This window comes from Dromiciops gliroides, chromosome 2 (genome assembly GCF_019393635.1).
Source record: "Dromiciops gliroides isolate mDroGli1 chromosome 2, mDroGli1.pri, whole genome shotgun sequence".
In the NCBI taxonomy this organism is placed as follows: Eukaryota; Metazoa; Chordata; class Mammalia; order Microbiotheria; family Microbiotheriidae; genus Dromiciops; species Dromiciops gliroides.
Genome location: NC_057862.1, coordinates 28,909,511 through 28,930,671, shown reverse-complemented (window position 1 = coordinate 28,930,671; position 21,161 = coordinate 28,909,511). Strand labels below are relative to the sequence as shown.

At 36.5% G+C, this 21,161-nt stretch overlaps 1 protein-coding gene across 2 annotated transcripts in view; it reads left to right on the top strand.

The window, feature by feature from the left end:
* CTNNA3 (catenin alpha 3) overlaps positions 1-21,161 on the top strand; it is a 2,043,451-nt gene that overhangs the window by 1,564,191 nt on the left and 458,099 nt on the right. The window lies entirely within an intron of this gene.

Below are 21,161 nucleotides of genomic sequence, written 5' to 3'. Positions count from 1 at the left end.
TGCATAACAGATTACATTTCGCTGTACTACAGCTCAGAATGTCCCAACCCAAGTCATCCAATAGCCTTAGTTTCCCCCAGTACTAGGAATTATAGGTCTTAGCTACCACATCGAGTCCAATCTATCATTACAGGCTGACTACACATGACTTTTTCTCATAAATTATATATTGTAGCCACATTGGGTTATTTTGGATATTTGTCTACTGGGCATTTTATTTTTTTAATTTTTTCAGGGCAATGAGGGTTAAGTGATTTGCCCAGGGTCACACAACTAGTAAGTGTCAAGTGCCTGAATCCGGATTTGAACTCACATCCTCCTGAATCCAGGGTCGGTGCTCCATCCACTGTGCTAACTAGCTGCCCCCTGGGTATTGTTTATTGGATAATACCTGTACATAAAATTTGAGCTCCCACATCTCTGGATTTCCACCCATTGTCCTTTATGCCTGAAATGTTCTACTTCAACTGTGCCTCCTGGAAACCCCAGTTTCCTTCAATTGTCAGCTCAAATGCCAAGTCTTGCCTGAAGTTTCACCTAATCCTCCCAGTTGTTAAGTACTATGCTCCCATTAGGGCAGGACCCATTTGGTTTTATCATTCTTTTATGCCCAGTGACTATCTATGTGCCTGAGATATACTAAATGCTTAATACATGCTTGCTGAATTTAAATTATTAATGACAGAGCTGGGAATCAAGTTCATATCGTATCAAATCTATAGAATCTTTTCAAGCTAGCAGTCGTTGAAGCTGTAGAATAAGGAATCAGGACAAGTCAGTCTGAGTCAAGGTTTTGCAAGACTCATAAAACAGGAGGTATTCAAATGGGCATTCAGTTTTCATGGGAGGAATCAGAACCAAATAGGCAAGACAAAGTTACACTATTTAAATTAGAAGCCAGGAAGACCAGAGATTCAGACACACATGTAGAAACACAGAATAAATCAGATGACCAGAAGTTTAGGAAAATCATTAGGATCCAGGAAATAGGATATACATAGGGAAAATGCTAGTAAGAGAATAAATCTAGACACGAAGTCAACTTGCCAATTGAGGAAATTACTACCTTTTCGAAGAGCTTTTAAATGCATCTAATTTAATTGGTGGCCAGTACTCAAAGGAGAGCATCAGGTTAGAAAGGGAGGTGAACAGAAGGAAACTGAGTTCCAGTTAGCCATGAGCCTCCCTCCCACTTTTTCTTTTTTTACCTTGAGAGAGAATAAGGAAAGATATCTGTACAAAGGCCTTAAAATGCTGGAACCAGTCATAGAAAGGATGAATACAACCTATTCTTAGATGATAACCAGAATGAGAGGAAAGGAGTACAATGCACTCCAACAGAGAGACAGTTCTTTTTAGATCATTTTAATATTCAATGTCATAGGAAAAAGAGAAGCAATAAAGAAGAAACAGAAATAGCAGAACCCCTTATTTTGTTCTAGTAAAGCAATTGACCAAGTTTTCCTTGCTATGCTTATGGGTAATGTGGAGAAAGATGGGATAGATATATGTCATCACATTTACTATATACATATCATGCATGTACTTAATTATTTACATAATGTCTTCTTCATTAAAATGCAATCCTCTTTGTGCAAGGGACATGATTTTGCCTTTCTTTGCATCCCTTATGCTTTGCACAGCACTTATCACTTGTTAAATGCTTTTCGTTGATGGCATTGATTGAATGATGGAATGAACCAAAAAACTTATCATTAATAGCCAAATGTTAATTTATAAAGTTATCTCTAGTGAATCTGGTGTCCCTCAAGTCCGACTTTGATCTTGTCCTATTAAAGTAAGATAGAAATTTAAATGACTTAACCATATTTACCCAGAGAAAAGTGTCTGAGTTTAAAGTTTCTGGTTTAAGGCCAGGGCCTCCTCTTTCCAAAGTCCGTCTCTCTATTCACACTGACATATAGGGCATAATAACACTTAACACATATTTGTTAATTAATTCAAATGGTATTTGCCAGGTAGAGGTAGCACTGATATATAAGAAACAAACCAGATTTAAAAAAAAATTATAAAGTCTTCTAGACTAGAAGCCTGCTATAAATTATCAAATTAATTTATTTTAACCTTATTTTTTTTTTTAGATTTTGAGTTTTGAACTCCTTTTTTCCTACCCCACCTTCACCCATTGAGAAGGCAAGTAATATGGTATCAATTATACATGTGAAAGCATGAAATGCACCTGTGTTATAAATTAGACTAGTGGGTGGATTTCATTCTAGTCCTTTATGGAGGAACATCTCAATGAACTGATTGAAATCAATACTACTGATTCCCTACGCATACTAATTACAATTGCAGTGTGAAAAATCAGTGATATATCTAGGCAAATGTATTCATTCAAAAACTATTTAAGTGCCTACTAGAGTACTAAGCACTAGATTTTAGGCAGAAGGCATATAAAAACATCCCTGTCTTCAAGGAGCTTAAATTCTCTCAGGGTTAGGGTGTTTGTCAACTTTGAATCAGCTAGATTAAAATATATACAGCAAATTAGAAGTAATTTTAGAAGAACTGAATAGTACTTTATGTTTTGTTTTTTTGTGTGTAAGGCAATTGGGGTTATGTGACTTGCCCAGGGCACACAGCTAGTGAGTGTCAGATATCTGAGGCTGGATTTGAACTCAGGTCCTCCTCAATCCAGGGCAAGTGCTCTATCCACTTCACCACCTAGCTGCCCCTGAATGGTACTTTAGAAGTGGGACTTATGTTTGGAAGCGCTATACCTTTCTTTCTTCCTTCCTTTCTTTCTTTCTTTCTTTCTTTCTTTCTTTCTTTCTTTCTTTCTTTCTTTCTTTCTTCCTTTCTTCCTTTCTTCCTTTCTTCCTTTCTTCCTTTCTTCCTTTCTTCCTTTCTTCCTTTCTTCCTTTCTTCCTTTCTTCCTTTCTTCCTTTCTTCCTTTCTTCCTTTCTTCCTTTCTTCCTTTCTTCCTTTCTTCCTTTCTTCCTTCCTTCCTTCCTTCCTTTCTTCCTTTCTTCCTTTCTTCCTTTCTTCCTTTCTTCCTTTCTTCCTTTCTTTCTTCCTTTCTTCCTTCCTTTCTTTCTTTCTTTCTTTCTTTCTTTCTTTCTTTCTTTCTTTCTTTCTTTCTTTCTTTCTTTCTTTCTTTATTCCTTTCTTTCTTCTTCCTTTCTTTCTTCCTTTCTTCCTTCCTTCCTTCCTTCCTTCCTTCCTTCCTTCCTTCCTTCCTTCCTTCCTTCCTTCCTTCCTTCCTTCCTCTTCCTTTCTTCCTTTCTTTCTTTCTTTCTTTCTTTCTTTCTTTCTTTCTTTCTTTCTTTCTTTCCTTCCTTCCTTCCTTCCTTCCTTCCTTCCTTCCTTCCTTCCTTCCTTCCTTCCTTCCTTCCTTCCTTCCATTTTAGCAAAAATCATTATAATATGTTTAACAGAACATTTCTAGAATAGGAATTTGTTTTATGAATTTTCTTCCAGTGTCAAGCCAATATACCAAGATATTTGTAAAGAAGCAGCATTACTTAACTGTAAGTAATTTTGTCTGGATGGAGATCATTACATGTATTGAGCAATGTGAATTGGAGCCTCTCTTTGCTGCTAATGTTTGCATTTTATGAAATTCAGCTAATTCATCACTGCTTTTTAAGAGGTCCACCAGTCAAGCTTTTCTTTCATCCTGTTGACCCACAGGTTATGCTTGATTCAGTATACTTTCTATTCATCATTTCATCAGGGAACATGTCAAAAAAGTTGTGTTCAATTTATTTAACAAGGAAAATGTTATGGAATCGTTCCTGTCCATTAAATAATTGAAATTTCAATAACAGAATGAAAGTTTTTCCAGGGCTTTTTGATAAGGCGAAGGCAACAAAATGAGGGTACGGCCTTGCCCTTCTTACAAAAGAGTAGCTTAAAGCTATAATTTATTTGCTTCTATATTATAGATTTTATCATATTGAAAGGGCTCAATTTTTCAGTATTTAGAAGAGGAAACTTAACCTTTCCTTAGAGGGTATTGCAAAATTTTAGTCCATTACTTAAAAGGGGAAAACATTTTTATTTTTTCCCCTTGATGACACTGTAGAATTTTTAATCCTTTCTTTTCTTCAATCGAACAACCCAACAAGCATTTATTAAGAAACTTCTTTGTACCAGCTACTCAGATTACCACTGGGGATAGAGGTACTAAATGAAAACAAACAAACAAAACTAGTCTCTATACTCAAGGAGATCAAACTTTTTGGGGGGTGAAGGGGGAGTCGAGAGGGAAGATAATATGAAACACATAAAACTGTACATAATTAAAACAACATAGACTGAGATCTAGAAGGGGCCTCTAAGGTTTTCTAGCTGAAACCTTTATCTTATGAATAAGGTGTTTATTCACTTGAGGACAAGGGAATGAGCTTTAACAATTGAAGGAATGAAGAAGAACCCTCTAAGAAAGAAACTATGTGTTGGGCACTAAAGAAAACTCCATTGGAAAACTTTGTAAAAGTGTATTATCCAGAATAATACATACATATATTCATATACTTACATACACACAAATATATACATACATGTATATATAATATTTTTTGTTAAGTCATTTCAGTCATACCTGACTCTTCATTACCTCATTTGGGGTTTTCTTGTCAAAGATACTAGAGTGGTTTGCGATTTCCTTTTGCAGATAATTTTACAGATGAGGAAATTGAGACAAAAAAGGTTAGTTAAGTGATTTCCCTACATTCACGTAGCTAGTAAATTTGTGAGGCAGATTTTAATTCAGCAGGTTAAGTATTCTTAATTTCAGTCTCAGCACTGTATCCACTGTGCCACCTAGCTGCACATATGTGAATATATACATATACATATAACATATATACACATACACATATGTTTATATCTGTATATATGCACATATAAAGTTGAGGATCCTTTGGATATACCTATGAAAGAGTGACTACATGTAGTATTCTCATTTTATATGAAAAAACTGAGGCTCAAATAATTTATGAAGAGCTCCCTGATCTAACTTTCTTCCAGTAACCTATATGTCAAGGGGGATGGTGTTGAAACTTGGCTATAGGGACATCCTGTCTCAGGAATGCACATAGTTATCTTAGTAAATATCCCCTAGAGTCAAGTTATTTGGGAGAACTGAGCTCAGTACTGAGAGGTGTTTTCAAAACATGAATAGGGTGAGTTCGATCCATTCAAGGATGCTTATTGCTTTTGATTTTTCATAATATTTTTTCAAGATTTGCAGAGAGCACCCATATTTGCAGATTAAAGAGAACATCTACAATATAAGGGGAAAAGACAGAAACTGAAAATAGAAAAGGTTTTCTGATAAAATTGCGTATCTTAATTTTTCAAGTATTACAAGAACTAAAAAGAAGTGCCTGAGACCACTTGTCATGCTGTGCAGTTCCCATGACATGGAACTCGGAAATGATCTCACAAAACTTAGCCTGATGAAGCAAACAGCTTAATTCTGCTCTGGCAAAAACTATGGGATAATCAATGACAAGGTTGTCTACAACATGAAAATCTTACTGTCACTTGCACTAGAAATAATGATATGATCTGAAATTTCATTCTAATCATTGGAAACTGTTTGCATTCATGTGAGTGCACACAGTCTTTTTTTTTGGGGGGGGGGAGGCAGAAATAGTCTTTAAGTGAAACTACCTGACTGAATATTAAAATGCCAATATCCCCCAAATGTCAGAGTTTCAGGGATCCAAAGGGTAATGGAAAGATAATTGTATATCAAAAGAAAGACCATAGTATACCATAGCATATGACCAGCACTGGTTGGAACACCATTAGCTATCACAAAAAGGCTGTGTAATATTCTGCTTAGAGTGGCAAGCTTGGATACAGGAAAACTCTGGGCTTAGATTCTGCCTCTGTTACTTACCAGCTATGTGACTGCTCAAATCATCTCAACTTTTTTTCGATCTTTGAAATGGGTGTAATCTCTGTAGCACCAACCTCAAAGGGCTGGTATGAAACTCAAATTTATGTATAAACCCCTTTATTCCTGTCAAAGTCTTCTATAAATGTTTTGTTGTTGTCAGTATTAATAATATTCTCAAAGGCATCAATGATATTTATGATTGCAAAAGAAGGTGAGTTGATTGTGCATCAAAGATTGGATATAAAATATCAGCAGACTAAAGTTTGATATAGTATCCATGAAAAATGGAAAGATACCTAGGAATTCCTGTAGAACATTGGGCAGAGATGTCCCAAGGTAGGACAACCAAGTGGGAAATAAGCATGATAATGAATCCATTTCACCATAGAATTATAGAGGTAGAAAAACCTTTGAGGTCATTGAGGTCATTGTCACTGTAGAGGGAGTTTGTAAGAGAGGAAGGAAGCCCTGGAAGTTGGAGTTAAGTCTTTCTTGGACCCAGGTATTCCTATCTATAACATGTGCTATAGGAGTGTAAGCAAGTACTACATTCTTTCAGAATTTTCTTACTCATTTATAAAATGAGGAGGTTGAGTTGAACCAGTTGGCTTTTTTTTTTTTTTTTTTTTTTTTTTTTGCAGGCAATGGGGGTTAAGTGACCTGCCCAGGGTCACACAGCTAGTAAGTGTCAAGTGTCTGAGCCTGGATTTGAACTCAGGTACTCCTGAATTCAGGGCCGGTGCTTTAACCACTTCGCCATCTAGCTGCCCCCTAACCAGTTGGCTTTTGAGATTGCTTTCAGCTCTAAACTTCAGATTCTTTGGACACTTTCCTTTCACACATGGGGAAATAGAGGATCTGAGAGGTGACACACAACCAGTTATAATGGACATGGGAGAGTACAGCAAAGCAATTTGTTCCCTATGCCATAGAAAGTTACAACTTCTTGGAAACCTTATTTTGCAAAGTTTTTTTTCATTTAAAAAATAGGTAACCTACCTAAAAAAAAAAAAAAGGTTTGTGTTTTGACAGTGCCATATCTTAACTCTGTGTCTCTCTCAGTATCTCAGTGTTTTATGCACAGTATGCACTTAAAAAAATTGTGTTTCAACTGTTTGAAGCCAATATGGGAATGCTTTGTTTGACTATGAATATTCATTAATTTTTTTCTTTTTTAATGGAGGAGACATATGCAGGAAAAAAAAACAACAAATGCTCATTAATTGACAAAAAAAGAACAACAAAAACAAATAAGAAAAAAATCACTATTCAGTTGATACCTGAAATTTAGTATTTAATCTTGAGGATAATTTTATTAGAAACATTTATGTCCCAGAAGGAAGTAAAGATTTTTTTATACAGCATGGAATGATAAAATATTTTTTGTTTTGCAGGGTAATGAGGGTTAAGTGACTTGCCCAGGGTTACACAGCTAGTAAGTGTCAAATGCCTGAGGCCTGATTTGTACTCAGGTCCTCCTGAATCCAGGGCTGGTGCTTCATCCATTGCACCACCTAGATCCCCCTAATGACAACATATTTTTTTTTAAAGTTTTCTTTTAATGAAAATAATCCCAATTTAAAAATACATTGGAAGATAAAAATTAACTCAGTGAATTTAAGAAAATCAGAACTCTGCTTGTGTGTAAGTGAATATATAATATCTGTGTGTATATATTTGTTGTTGACTTTCAGTTTTACTTGTGTCTGATCCCTGTGAACACATTTGGAGTTTTTGTGGCAGAGACACTGGAGTGCTTTGCTGTTTTCTTCTCTAGCTCATTTTACAGATGAGGAACTGAGGTAATAGGGTTAAGTGACTTGCCCAGGATCACACAGCTAGTAAGTGTCTGAGGCCAGATTTGAACTTCGGAAGATGTAACTTTAGTTCCAAGCCCAATGATCTATCCCCTATGCCACCTATCTACCCCTCCCCGCCAACACACACAAACCTACATCCCCTTTCCTTCAGTGAAGAGGTAGAGAATTATGGCTATAGAATACTAGATGGAGTCGCTGTTTCTATTTGTTTTCCTTAAGTGCCTTTCTTTGTTACAAATAAAGCCTTACACATAGAGAAGACTAGGAGGTGGGAGTTTTAGGAAACAACATGTATTAAAAGGAAAAAAAAAATGTCATTATAGCATGATGTATATTTAACAGTCAAAATAAGTAATACATTGATAACCTTTTATTTTTAATTATATTTTATTAGACTTCATTTGATACATAGTTAAATGCTTTCATTTTTCCAACACCTTTTCCCTCACATATTCTTTACCTATAAGAACATAGCCAGCCCTAATCGCATGTGGGGGAAAATCTGTCTGATGCTTTTTTTAAATAGTAATTTGGAGCCTGGTTATTTAATGAATAAATTAACAAACATTTGTTAAGTTTTTATTTTCTTTTTTGTTTATTTTTAATACAGGAGCTATGCTAGTCCCCAGGGATGTAATGTAAACAGTATATTTTATGTTTTTGTTGTTGTTTTTTTTAATACATCATAGTGTAATAGAATCATATTTTTTTGTTTACTTTATTTTGTTTAACAGAGAGTACACTAACGAAAATCTACAAATTTCTCTCTTTATAAATGAGGAAACTGGGTTAAAAAAGTAAAATCTTGTGTTCAAGGTCAAGCAGATAGCTAATAGGATTAGAATCTTATACTTCTGATTCAAATACACTATTGCCCCCTGCGACTCACTGCATTTTAGCCTGGCAAAAACAGAAACCTGTCCCACGAAAAGAAACAGAAACAGAGTGAATAACAGTTATGAAAATAAGTACCTTTTTTTTTCCAAAAAATTCTTCTCAGAAACCTATTACATGTATCACAAGGGAAAATCTTTCAACAGAGATTTCAGTTGAGAATTGGAGAAAACAAGTATCTAAACAATTGAGTTGTTTTGTATAGTCCCTGGACAATTTAGTTTTAAGTCTTTACTGAGATTGATAACTCCTTGCTTCCTCGATTTGCAAAAAGATGCTCTTAATTCCATTTGCACAATGCAAATCAACCTGATGGCTCATTCCTTGAAAGCAAACAATATGATAGGAAGTCTTAAAGAATCATTGAAGATAAGAAAGGTGTATATAAGCCCTAATTGGCTCAGGAATGATGGGGAGAAAGCAGATGATAACGTCTCTAGAAGGCTCTGGAAAAGCCTGGTTGACTTGTGATTCTTTTGTTCTCTGGAATGTCTGACTATTTGCACATCTAGCTAGATAGATAACTGTCACCACTGAGCAACTTTGATGTGTTAGGATAAAATAAAATACATAAGGGAATTTCTAACAAATACCTATCAAGCCCTTTCTATTAAGATTGCTTTCAATCATTATAACATGATGCCTAGCACATTCTTTGTTTTTTTTTATTTCATAGAAGAATTATGATTAGGATTACAGAGTGGGCCATGTACTTGGACTTTGTCTTCAACATAGATAGTACCACTGTTGGGTATGGAGTGCACATCAACCTCTACCGCTGCTTCCCTACATTCTTTCTTCCTAGGTTTGGATTTGGGCAATCAGTAAGTAAAAATGCACAAGGAACTATTATTTGTCAAGCATTGTGCTAAGTATTGAGGCTAAAAAGAAAGGTAAAAGGCAGTCCCTGTTTACAAGGAGATGGAAATCTAATGGGGAAGACAATACACAAACAAGTATGTACAAATAAGCCAAATGCAGGATGAATTGGAAATAGTAGTGAAGGAACTAGAATGAAAAGGGTTATTTACTGGGACAGCTAGGTGGTGCAGTGGATAGAGCACTGGCCTTGGATTCAGGAGGACCTGAGTTCAAATCTGGATTGAGACACTTGACACTTACCAGCTGTGTGACCCTGGGCAAGTCACTTAGTCTCCATTGCCCTGTAAAACAAGCAAACAAAACATGGTTATTTACTATGAAAAAGGGGGACTTGGTTTCTCTAAAGAACTATCAGTTCAACTCTATTGACTAGGGAGGACTGCCCTTCTCTGACCCAATCTAATTTAATGGACCCCAGAATTCCTAAATAGGGTTATATTTTATTTTATTTTTTTATCTATTCAATGAACTTACATTCTTTTTTTACTTTAAATTTTCATTTTATTTAGAATTTCCCCAAGTTACATGTAAAAAAATTTTTTAAATTCTCACTTTGATTTTTTAAAACTTTGTGTTCTAAATTTTCTCCCTCCCTCCCTATGAAAGCAAGCAATTCAATATAAGTTATACATTTGCAGTTATGTAAAACATCTTCATATTAGTTATTTTTTGAAAGAATATAGTCAAAATAACTTTAGAAATAGGAATAAACAAAATTATACTTCAATCTATATTCAGATATCATAAGTTCTTCCTCTGTTCATGGTTTGTGTTTTTCATATGTCCTAATATCATCCTGCTCATCATTTCTTTCACAATTACTATTGTTAACTGTATTAGCCTGCATCTTATTCCTTCCCCTTGATATTTACTCCATTTTCTATCTTCCTTTACCCTGTTCCTCCTTGACAGTCTTTTGCTTTTTACTGACCTCTCCCCCAATCTGCCCTCCCTTCTTTTGCCTCCCTTCCCCCTTATCTCCTTCCCATTTCCATTTTTCCTCGGGGCAAAATATATTAATATACTCATTTGAGTGTGTATGTTATGCCCTCTTTGAACCAATTCTGATGAGAGTAAGGTTCACTCACTCCCCAACTCCTTACCCATCTTCCCTTCCACTCCATAAGCTTTTTCATTTCTTTCATGTGAGCTACTTTTTCCCATTCCACCTCTCCCTTTCTTCCAGTGGATTCCTCTTATCCTTTAACTTTATTTTAAAGATGTCCTCATGGATCAGCTAGGTAATATAGTGGACAAAGCACCAGCCCAGAACCCAGGAGGCCCTAAACCCAAATTTAGCCCCAGACATAAGGAACCCCCCCTGCCCCCCCCAAAGAGAAAGAAACAAGGATAAACAAAAAATAAATGCTTTACAGATATTATCCCTTCATATTCAATTCACACCTGTGCCCTCTGTCTAAGCATATTCCTTTCAGCTGCCCTAATACTGAGAAAGTTCTTATGAGTAAGAAGTATTTTCTTCCCACGTAGGAATGCAAAAAGTTTAACCTTTTAATATCCCTCATGATTTCTTTTTTCCTGTTTATCTTTTTATGCTTCTCTAGGGTGTTGTATTTGAAAGTCAAATTTTCTATTCATTTCAGGTCTTTTTTATCATGAATGCCTGAAACTATTCTTTTACATTGAAGTCCCATTTCCCCCCTGAAAGATTATACTCAGTTTTTCTTGGTCAGTGATTTTTGGTTGTAGTTCCAGTTCCCTCTAGAATATCATGTTCCATGACCTCTGATCCTTTGATGTAGAAGCTTCTACATCTTGTGGTATCCTTACTCTAGTTCCACAATATTTTAATTCCTTTTTTTATAGCTGCTTGCAAAATTTTCTCCTTGACCTGGAATCTCTGCAATTTTGCTATAATATTGCTGGAAGTTTTCCTTTTTGTACCTCTTTCAGGAGGTGATTGGTGGATTCTTTCAATTTCTATTTTGCCTTCTGCTTCTAGAATATCAGAGCAATTTTCCCTCACAATCTCTTGGAAGGTGATGTCTAAACTTCTTATTTTGATCATGGTTTTCAGGTAATCCAATGATTTTCAAATTATCTCTCCTAGATCTATTTTCCAGGTCAGCTGTTTTTCCAAGGAGATATTTCATATTGCCCTCTATTTTTTTTTTTATTCATTTGGATTTGCTTTACTGTGTCTTGGTTTCTCATAAAGTCATTAGCTTCCATTTGTTCAATCCTGATTCTTAGGCAATTATTTTCTTCAGAGACCTTTTGTATCTCCTTTTCCATTTGGCTTTTCAAGCTGTTGATTTTTTTCTCATGACTCTCCTACATCACTCTTATTTCTCTTTTCATTCTTTCCTCCACCTCTGTGAATCTGCCTGCTATCTGTCCTATGTTCTCTTTACAGTCCCTTTTGAGTGCTTCCATGCCCTGAGACCAATTCATATTTTTCTTGGAAACTTTGGATGTTGGAGCTTTGACTTTGTTATTATCTTCTTCTGAGGGTGTATTCTGGTCTACCTTACCCCCAAAAGCTTTCTATGGTGCACTGCTTTCTTTGCCTACTCATCTAGACTTGGAAGCAGATGTCTGATTAAAATCTGATTTTCTATGTTCAGAAGTTTGGTTTGACTGTGCCCCTCCCCCACTGGGCTGTCACCACTTGAGTCAGCCCACTGGTTCAGAACCTGGGCACCTTGCCCCAACTCCAGCAGAGACCACAGGCACTTCACCCAAACCAACTGCCAAACTGCCTCACCAGTCCATGAGCTGAGCCTCAGAACAAACCACTGGCACTGAAGACTCCAAGGCCCTGGAGGCATTGTCTGTCCCAGACTGGGTCTACACCACACACCAAAGGTCCTTTCTCAGCTGGAACAACAGGTGATCCCACCAGCCTAATTAAGCTATCTTTGGATGGAAAATAGTCTCACTCTGTTCTTCTGTGGGTTAGGCTGCTCTGGGAGTTGTCTTATGGCATTATGTTTGGAGTGAGTGGATGGGTTTGTCAGGAGTTTGGGGGACTCACAGCCTGTCCTCCATCATCTTGGCTTTGCCCCCCTTCAGGCTTATATTTTAAAATATCCATTTGTCCTCATTAAACTCATTGAGAGAAACAGATCAAATGTCATAATACAACAATAATTTTAAAACTTATCTAAAACTAGTGTCCTAAATGAAAGAACTAGTCCTTTTCAAGAAACAGAGATTGAAATATGGGTGTTTTGCAGTTATAAAAATACACTAGTGATTCTTTATGGTAGAGAGGTTTTATTGGAGTACCATTCATTCTTACAATTGCCTTGACAATCATGGAATTTTACCTTTTACATTTAAATAAAGATGTATTAGCATTCTATGTACCAACAATTTTTGCTAAATATTAGGGAAACAAACAAAAATCTAGTCCTTTAAATATTGTTATAGTATAAAATGAAGGCAGATTCAGGCAGTGTGGTTTAGTAGAAAAATATGTTGATTTCCAAAGGCTGTCGGGTCTCACTGTGTCATGGAAGGTAAATGTTCGAGGGCTTCAGAGTGAGGGCATGATTGAAAAATCCCCTGTGCCCAGGGCTGCCAGGCTCTCTTTATTGGGAGTCACCAAAGGGAATTGAAATGAGAGCTGGTAATAACTAAAGGGAGGAAACACTTACAGTGATAAATTGGAAGGTAACTAGGAGAGCATATTGTCCAATCTCTTCATTTTATAGATGAGAAAAAGGAAGGCCAATAAATGCTAAATGACTGGGCCAAGAACTCTCTCTCCTTAACTGACCCTCTCACCAATGGTAAGTCACAGCCAGGAAGTAGGGCTACTTCCTCCCAGTACAATATTCTTTCAGTGTTATACAACAGTCATTTTCTTAGTGCATACTATGTATAAGGCAGTTTGCTAAGCACTGGGGAGTATAAATGAATAACCAAAGCATCCCTGAATCCCCAGAAGCTAAAGTCTGATAGCAGCTTATGTACCTGTAGGGAAGGAAAGAAACAGACAAATGATTTAAGTAACTAAAAGGGATTTGGAGGTGGTATTGAGCCTTAAAATGTACAACATTTTAAAGGTTTTAACCAATTTTCTTTTTTGAGGCTCATAACCCTGTGAGATATGTTGAAAAACATATTGGTGCTGAACTCTGTGTTTTAGGAACAAATTTGTCAGGAACCTTTTTTATTCATTAATGTTAATCTACTATTCAAGCATTTTAGTTTAGAGAGAAAAAAATGTCTAGACTGATATAGCTCCCCACATTTCCTCAGTTATGACTTTGTTTAGTTGTTTTAGTTGTGTCTAACTCTCCATGATCCCATTTGGGGTTTTCTTGGCAAAGATACTGGAGTAGTTTGCTATTTCCTTCTCCAGTTCATTTTATGGATGAGGAAACAGAGGCAAACAGGGTTAAATGCTAGTAAGAGTCTAAGTCCAGGGTTATTCTGGGGCAGAGCCAAGATGGCAGAGGAAAGGCAGTGAGCTCTTGAACTCATGACATGATCGCTCCAAAAAGCATCCAAATAATGTCATAGGACAATACCTGGAGCAGTAAAATGGACAGAAGAATGTACTGAAATCATCTTCTAACCAGGGATGTCTTGTAAGGTCAGAAGGAGGTGCTGTGATGATACAGGAGTGGAGCCCAACCCCACAGTCGCCCTGACACAGATCCAGTCTCAGGAAGGCCTTACCAGAGAAAGAGACCCCAGAGCCTTTGAATCAGCAGCAGCACCAGTGTCATCTGGAACTAAGCTCACAGTATGGTGAGAGGGCTGATCCCTTGGCAGGGGGAGACTACAAGGGTCTATGCTTGTGCTGAGGCAAGCTAGGAACCAGGAGGTAGGCTAGAGTAGCAGTGGCCCAAGTGGGGGAGGGGCAGAGGCTTGTTGAGCTGACAACTACAGCACACAAAGCTGGTTGATTAGCAAGTTGGTCTGGGGGTCATCTAAGGACCAGGGAAGAGGTCAGGCAAGTGAAGAACCTGCTCCTTCTTAAATCATACCACCTGGGACCTCCTGAAGCTTGGGATACTGCAACCTGGAAACAGTGCTGCACTTTAAGGAGCTAAAGGTCAAGGAAAAGAAAGGCAAGATGAGCAGACAGAGAAAGGTGAGGACCATAGATAGTTTCTTTAGTGACAAGGACATTTGAAGTGCACCCTCAGAGTAAGATGTCAATGTCAAGGCCCCTATATCTAAAGCTTCCAAGAAAAAATATCAGTTGGTCTCAGGCCTTAGAGGAGCTCAAAAAGGATTTCGAAGATAAAGTTAGAGAGGTAGAGGAAAAAAATATTCTTGTGTATATTGGTTCAATAATTTTCAATACAGTTAATTTGAGGGGCAGTTTAAGTTCTTTAAAATTCCTTTATTTTAAAGTTTACTACCGAAATAATAGCAGCAATGCCACTAATTATTATTTTTTTAAAAAAAATTTTGTGAGGCAATTGGGGTTAAGTGACTTGCCCAGGGCCACACAGCTAGTAAGTGTCAAGTGTCTGAGGTCGCATTTGAACTCAGGACCTCCTAAATGCAGGGCTGGTGTTGTATCTGCTGTCCCACCTACCTGGCCAAATATGGTGGTTGGCCTTTTTTAAATTTTTTTTTTTGTGTGAGGCAATTGGGGTTAAGTGACTCGCCCAGGGTCACACAGCTAGTAATTGTCAAGTGTCTGAGACCAGATTTGAACTCAGGTCCTCCTGAATCCAGGGCTTCTGCTTTATCCACTGTGCCACCTACTGCCCCACTAATTATTAAATTAGTCTATGATTTGACTGTCTGACTTGGGTTTCTTGTCCACTGACAGCCTGACTTTCCTTCTGATATTTAGCATAGAAGGGGTTGTTAATTTCTGTCATCGCTCTTTTGATTTCTGATTAATCTCACCAAGTTATTCTCTTCCCACATTAGATTTCACTTGCACATAAGGAATGTGATGGAATCTCCAGCTTTCCCTTCCACTTGCTCCATTTGTTCTTGCATCGTGTATTCAGGAATCTGAGTTGTACTTCTCACTATAAAACCCAGAGCAAGTGTGGAAAGATGGGGGGTGGGAGAGGAGACATTGAAACATCTGCAAAGTAGTACTAGGCATTCTCCCTCAACTAGGCTGATTCCTGAAAATGGCAGCTTGATAGATCCATTTTACTTTGACATTTATTGTAGAGTAGACTCTGTAACACTGGCATTCTTCATTAAACATTTCATTTCCAAGATAATTAGTAAAAGAGCATAATAAATAGTAGTTTCAAGATTTACTGTGGAAGTAAGGTTTGATCCCACTATACCTGTGACAGATTCCTTTGTGCAAAGTTTGTCTTCATCAAATACAATTTGTTTATATTTCTGATCTTAAAAAAGCATATAAAATCTCATGAAGCTGCATCCTTGAAGTTTTTCTTTTAACAGTCATTGTTTTCAAGCATATTAGGGTATGAATTGTTAAATTATATGTTTCCAACCTCTATCAGCTTCTAGTTTATTTCCCGATGACCCTACCACAAGTGCTGAACTTTACTTGGGACTTCTTCTATGATTCTACAATATAAAAATTGGTGCTTGCTTTCTAGGGATATCTGTGGCTTGACATGAAATATTCCCAAACCATTCTTCCTTTGTTAGCGAAGATAGGTTGTTTAAAGATGCAGAGGAAGGACTCTAGTGTGTTTTGTATATCAGATTAATTGGAATAAATACAGTGATAAAAGTTTACTTTTATGTCACATTTTAAATGTAATTATTATAATTATTCTCATTTGATCATCCCAACTGTCCCATATGGCAGGTGATACGAATATTGAGATCTCTATGTTATAGTAAAAAAATCTGGGGCAGCTAGATTGCACAGTGTATATAGCACCGGCTCTGGAGTGAGGAGGACCTGAGTTCAAATCCGGCCTCAGACACTTGACACTTACTAGCTATGTGACCCTGGGCAGGTCACTTAACCCTTATTGCCCCAACAACAATAAAAATTGAAACTCTAGAAATAAAGTGAATTTTAAATGTCCCATAACAAATAAGAACTGGAATTTACTTTTTTTTTTTACATGACAATGAGGGTTAAGTTACTTGCCCAGGGTCACACAGCTAGTAAGTGTCAAGTGTCTGAGGCCACATTTGAACTCAGGTCCTCGTGAATCCAAGGCCAGTGCTCTATCCACTGCACCACCTAGTTGCCCCCAAGAACTGGAATTTAAACACTAATCTAATGCCTTCAAATTCAATACTCTTCATACTGTACTATTCTTACTCTCCGTAATAAAGTTCTCCATGGAGTAGATTTTAATAACAATGAAATCATGGATTACTTAAAAGAAATTCTAAAATAGCCAGCCAACAAGCAAACATGTCAATACTTCAATGGATTCATGATGTCATCTCAGAGGCATTACATCCATTGAGACACAGCACAAATTTCCATTTTTGCTGGCCATGGAAGATTTCTGTCAATGCAATGCAATAATTCACAACTTTTTCCCACCTTGATTTCACATCTGCTTACATGCACCATGTTTAAAACAAACTGGCACTCATTGAAAGACTTCTCCATTCAAAAGCTATGCCCATGTCTAAAATGCAATCCTTTTTGAACTCTACTTCTGAGAATTCATAACACCCTATGAGAGTAGAGCCATTGTCATTTTTATGAATAAGGACATCCTCATGGATCAAGTTAGTATTCCCCTATGAAATTGTGTTATTTTAGATGTTTAATAAAATATGATTCGTAGTTTGAATTGACTTTTTATTTATGATAGGGTTCATTGTTTTTTCTTTTTCTATTGGGTGTGGCATGGTGCATGATATAAGCATTCTACAACATATTACAGATGAAGAATTGCATGGGCTTAGTATAAAATATGTTATCAAAGAAATATTATTGTTCAAACAAGAGACTAACTGAATAATAAGAAACTAATATAACTTGTAGGAAACTCCTATTGGTATCAATCCAATATCCAGAATTTAGAAAAAGGCTCCTACCACACTAGATACATCTTACATGGCACCATGGATAGAATGTGTAGCTTAGAATAGAAATATAGGAGTTTGAGTCTGGCCTGTAACATTTAGAATCTTTGTGACCCAGGGGAAGTCACTTAACCTCTACTTGACTCAGTTATATCATCATATATAAAATGCAAATACAATAATAGCAGCATGTACCTCACAGGGCTATTGTGGGGATCAAATGTGTGTCTGTGTGTGTACACACACACACACACACGCACACATATATATGTATGTGTATATATACATATGCATGTATAAAGTTTTATATATATATGATCTATATGGCACTTAAAGTGCTATATAGCTATTAAATATTATTTTTAATTTGGATTAACATATTTAGGAAAGGACAAGTAAATGTATTACAATCTATATTGCTGAATGAAGTTGCCCACATTCATATGGTGGGCAAAGATATCTTGAGTTATTATTATATTTTATTATGTTTTGAAAAACATGGGTTTTAATGCATGTGTGTGTGTGTGTGTGTGTGTGTGTGTGTGTGTGTTTATGTGTGTGTGTTCCACTGTCATGGTGGATCTTCCAAAATAGATTCTTTCATCTGGACATATCTCTACTTAAAAGGACTAGAAAGAATAATTCATTTTTCCCTCTTGTCCCAATTGTGTTAGCTGAATGTAATTATGTAAATCTGTACTGGCTTAACCAAGCACTTTGGTTTACAAAAAAGAAAGAAAACCACTTCACCATACAGGAAATTTTTTTTCAACCAAAATTCGACACTTTGGGATCCTGCTCAGAACAAATCAAATTGGAAGTGTTTCTCTCCATGAAGATGACCCAAAACCCAGCAAAGTCGTTCATATTTCTTTCAAGGATTGTCAGTGAAGTCTGGCTGATACACCTGCTTCTCTTTGTAGTTCCAATTTAATTCATCCACTCTTTTTGATGGAGCTATTGGAGTAATTTCACATTTCTATTTGTTTTTGTTAATCAAATTCCCTGTCCCTTCCTTTCTTATTATCTGAAAATTGGGTGACTTTTTATTCTGGTGCACATATCAGACTTTCTTTAAAACACACACACACACACACACACACACACACACACACACATACACAGAGGTAATAGTTTCGGTTGGGGGAAGTGATCTGAAAATCCTTGCTGATAATCTCCCTCTCATTCTTAAGTTCTGTATAATTGTCTCTCTTTTGTGATACAGTCCAATTACTTTATCACAGGATTGCTGAGTTATTCCTTTGTTAAATCAATAATGAACATGAGCTGGTCCCTTTTCTAACTATATTAATTCATTTTATTGTTTGCTTTTTTTTTTTTGAGGGACAATGAGGGTTAAGTGACTTGCCTAGGCACACAGCTAGTAAGTGTCAAGTGTCTGAGGCTCGATTTGAACTCAGGTCCTCCTGAATCCAGAGCTGGTGTTTTGTCCACAGCGCCACCTACCTGCCCTATTAATTCATTTTAAGTGGAAGTTGGATGGAACCCATATTGAATCTTTGAGCAGAGTAGGATGATTGCTGGAAAGGACCATGGAGCTCATCTAGGCCATCTTTCTACATTTGACAATGGAAGAATATTGGATCCAGAGAACTGAAGTGACTTGAGTAATGCCACATGAATATCAATTGGGAGAGCCAAGATTCAAGCTTTTTGCTTCATTATCAGGTCATAGATCTAAAGCTAGAAAAGACCTTGGGGAAGACAGGTAGCACAGTGGATAGAGTTCTGGCCCCATAGTCAAGAGGACCTCAGTTCAAATCTCACCTGAGATTTGTGTCTCACTAGCTGTATGACTCTGGACAATTACTTAACCACTTTGCCTTAAACATCCAGGGACATCTCCAGTAGTCCTGATATATATCTTACCTCTGGATCCAGATGACTCTGGAGAAAATAGTGAGATTGGTAACATTGTACAGCACTCCCTTATTTAAATCCAATTCAGTGTAAGTCATGACATCACTCTGATGTCATTGTCCTGTTCAAAAATGAAGAACAAACAAAAAGAAGAAAAGATTTAGGCAGTCATCTAGATGATACATATTTAGAGTTCTTAACTCAGAGTCAAGAATCCTGGGGTCAAATTTTCATCTACCTACACTTGCCTTCTTGTTGTTTCCTGTACAGAAACCATCATCTTCTAACTATACTATGTTAATATTTGTCTCCAGTGCCTGGAAAGTTCTATCCCACCAACTTTATGTTTTAACTTCAAAATCCAGCTCAAATTCTTTCTTCCACATGAGGCCTTTGCTAGGGTTATCTCCCTATTTTCCCTCTCTACCCACCGTCTTCCCTCTGACATTACTTTCCATTTATTCTCTCTGTCATATACATTTGTCATATTAAACATGTACAATAATATTTACATGTTTGTTGTGTCCAACAGCATAATATAAGCTCTTTGGGGTCAAGATCATTTTTTTTTTTTGCCTTTTGCTAAAAAATATCCAATTACTATGTGGCAGGTACATATTAAACACTTAATATGTAATTATTAATGGGGCAGCTAGGTGGTGCTGTGGATAAAGCAATGGCTCTGGATTCAGGAGGACCTGAGTTCAAATTTGGCCTCAGACACTTGACACTTACTAGCTGTGTGACCCTAGGCAAGTCACTTCATCCTCATTGCCCTGCCAAAAATTGATTATTGATAAACTAACTTTAGTATGTGTGTGGTTCTGGATATCCAATGTCCCTTATCCTCTGTTTCTTCATCTGGAAAGTAAAGATAATAATGGTACCTATCTCAAAATGTTTTCATGAGGATTATATAAGATAATATACATAAAAGGCTGGCCAGCCTTAAAATGCTATATAAATATTAATTATTCATATCAATATATTAAATAACATAACATTATTGCAATTATTATTACATAAATATATTAAATACTATATACATATTATTACTACTATTACTATTGCTATGTCCAGCCCTTCTTTTTATAGAAGTGGAAACTGAGGAGGAGAAAAGTGGAGTGAATTACAAAAGTTTCTACATGTAGTAGACTTCAGTGTTCAGATTTAGACACAGATTCTTTAATTCCAAAGGCAGTCCCTTTACCCTATCACATTCTGCATTTTCTTCACCTACCTTTCACTGACTCACATCTTTCCAAAGATTTTCAAAACCAAAGTCTGTTACCTGTCCAGGGAAGGAGAATAATTGGGTTTATTTAAGGACTTTTCTGAATCCTTTTTTGTATTTCAACATGATGATAAATCAGAGGATGATATTTTCTTACAGAAAGAATCCATTTGGAAAATTAAAGTAATGTAAGGTTAAGGTAATGTTAATTGTTAAGGTAATATAATTAAGGTCATAGGTATGCTTTGATTCCATAAATAGCACTGAGAGAACTCCAATGCTGTTTCCATTTCTGGCCTATCCCTGCATTTTTTTTTATTTGAACATTCTGGTCTTTCTCCACAATTATTATTTTTTTAATTTGTCCCTCTTCCTGCTACTTCTCTCCAATAAAATGAATTTGCTTTACCACAGGAAAAGGTAAATCGCTGCTCCTAGATCTGGGATTTGCTCTGTTTCAATTTTGATTCTGGCTGGTAATTTGGGAATTTTTTTTTCACTTTGGATAGAACCACAAATCAGGAAACAAAAAAATACAGATGCTTTTGTGCTCATATGGGTTAGGAACTTTAAGTTTCAACAACACATGTCAGAAAGACATCTTAACTGTTAAATGGAAACATTAACCCACATCACCCAT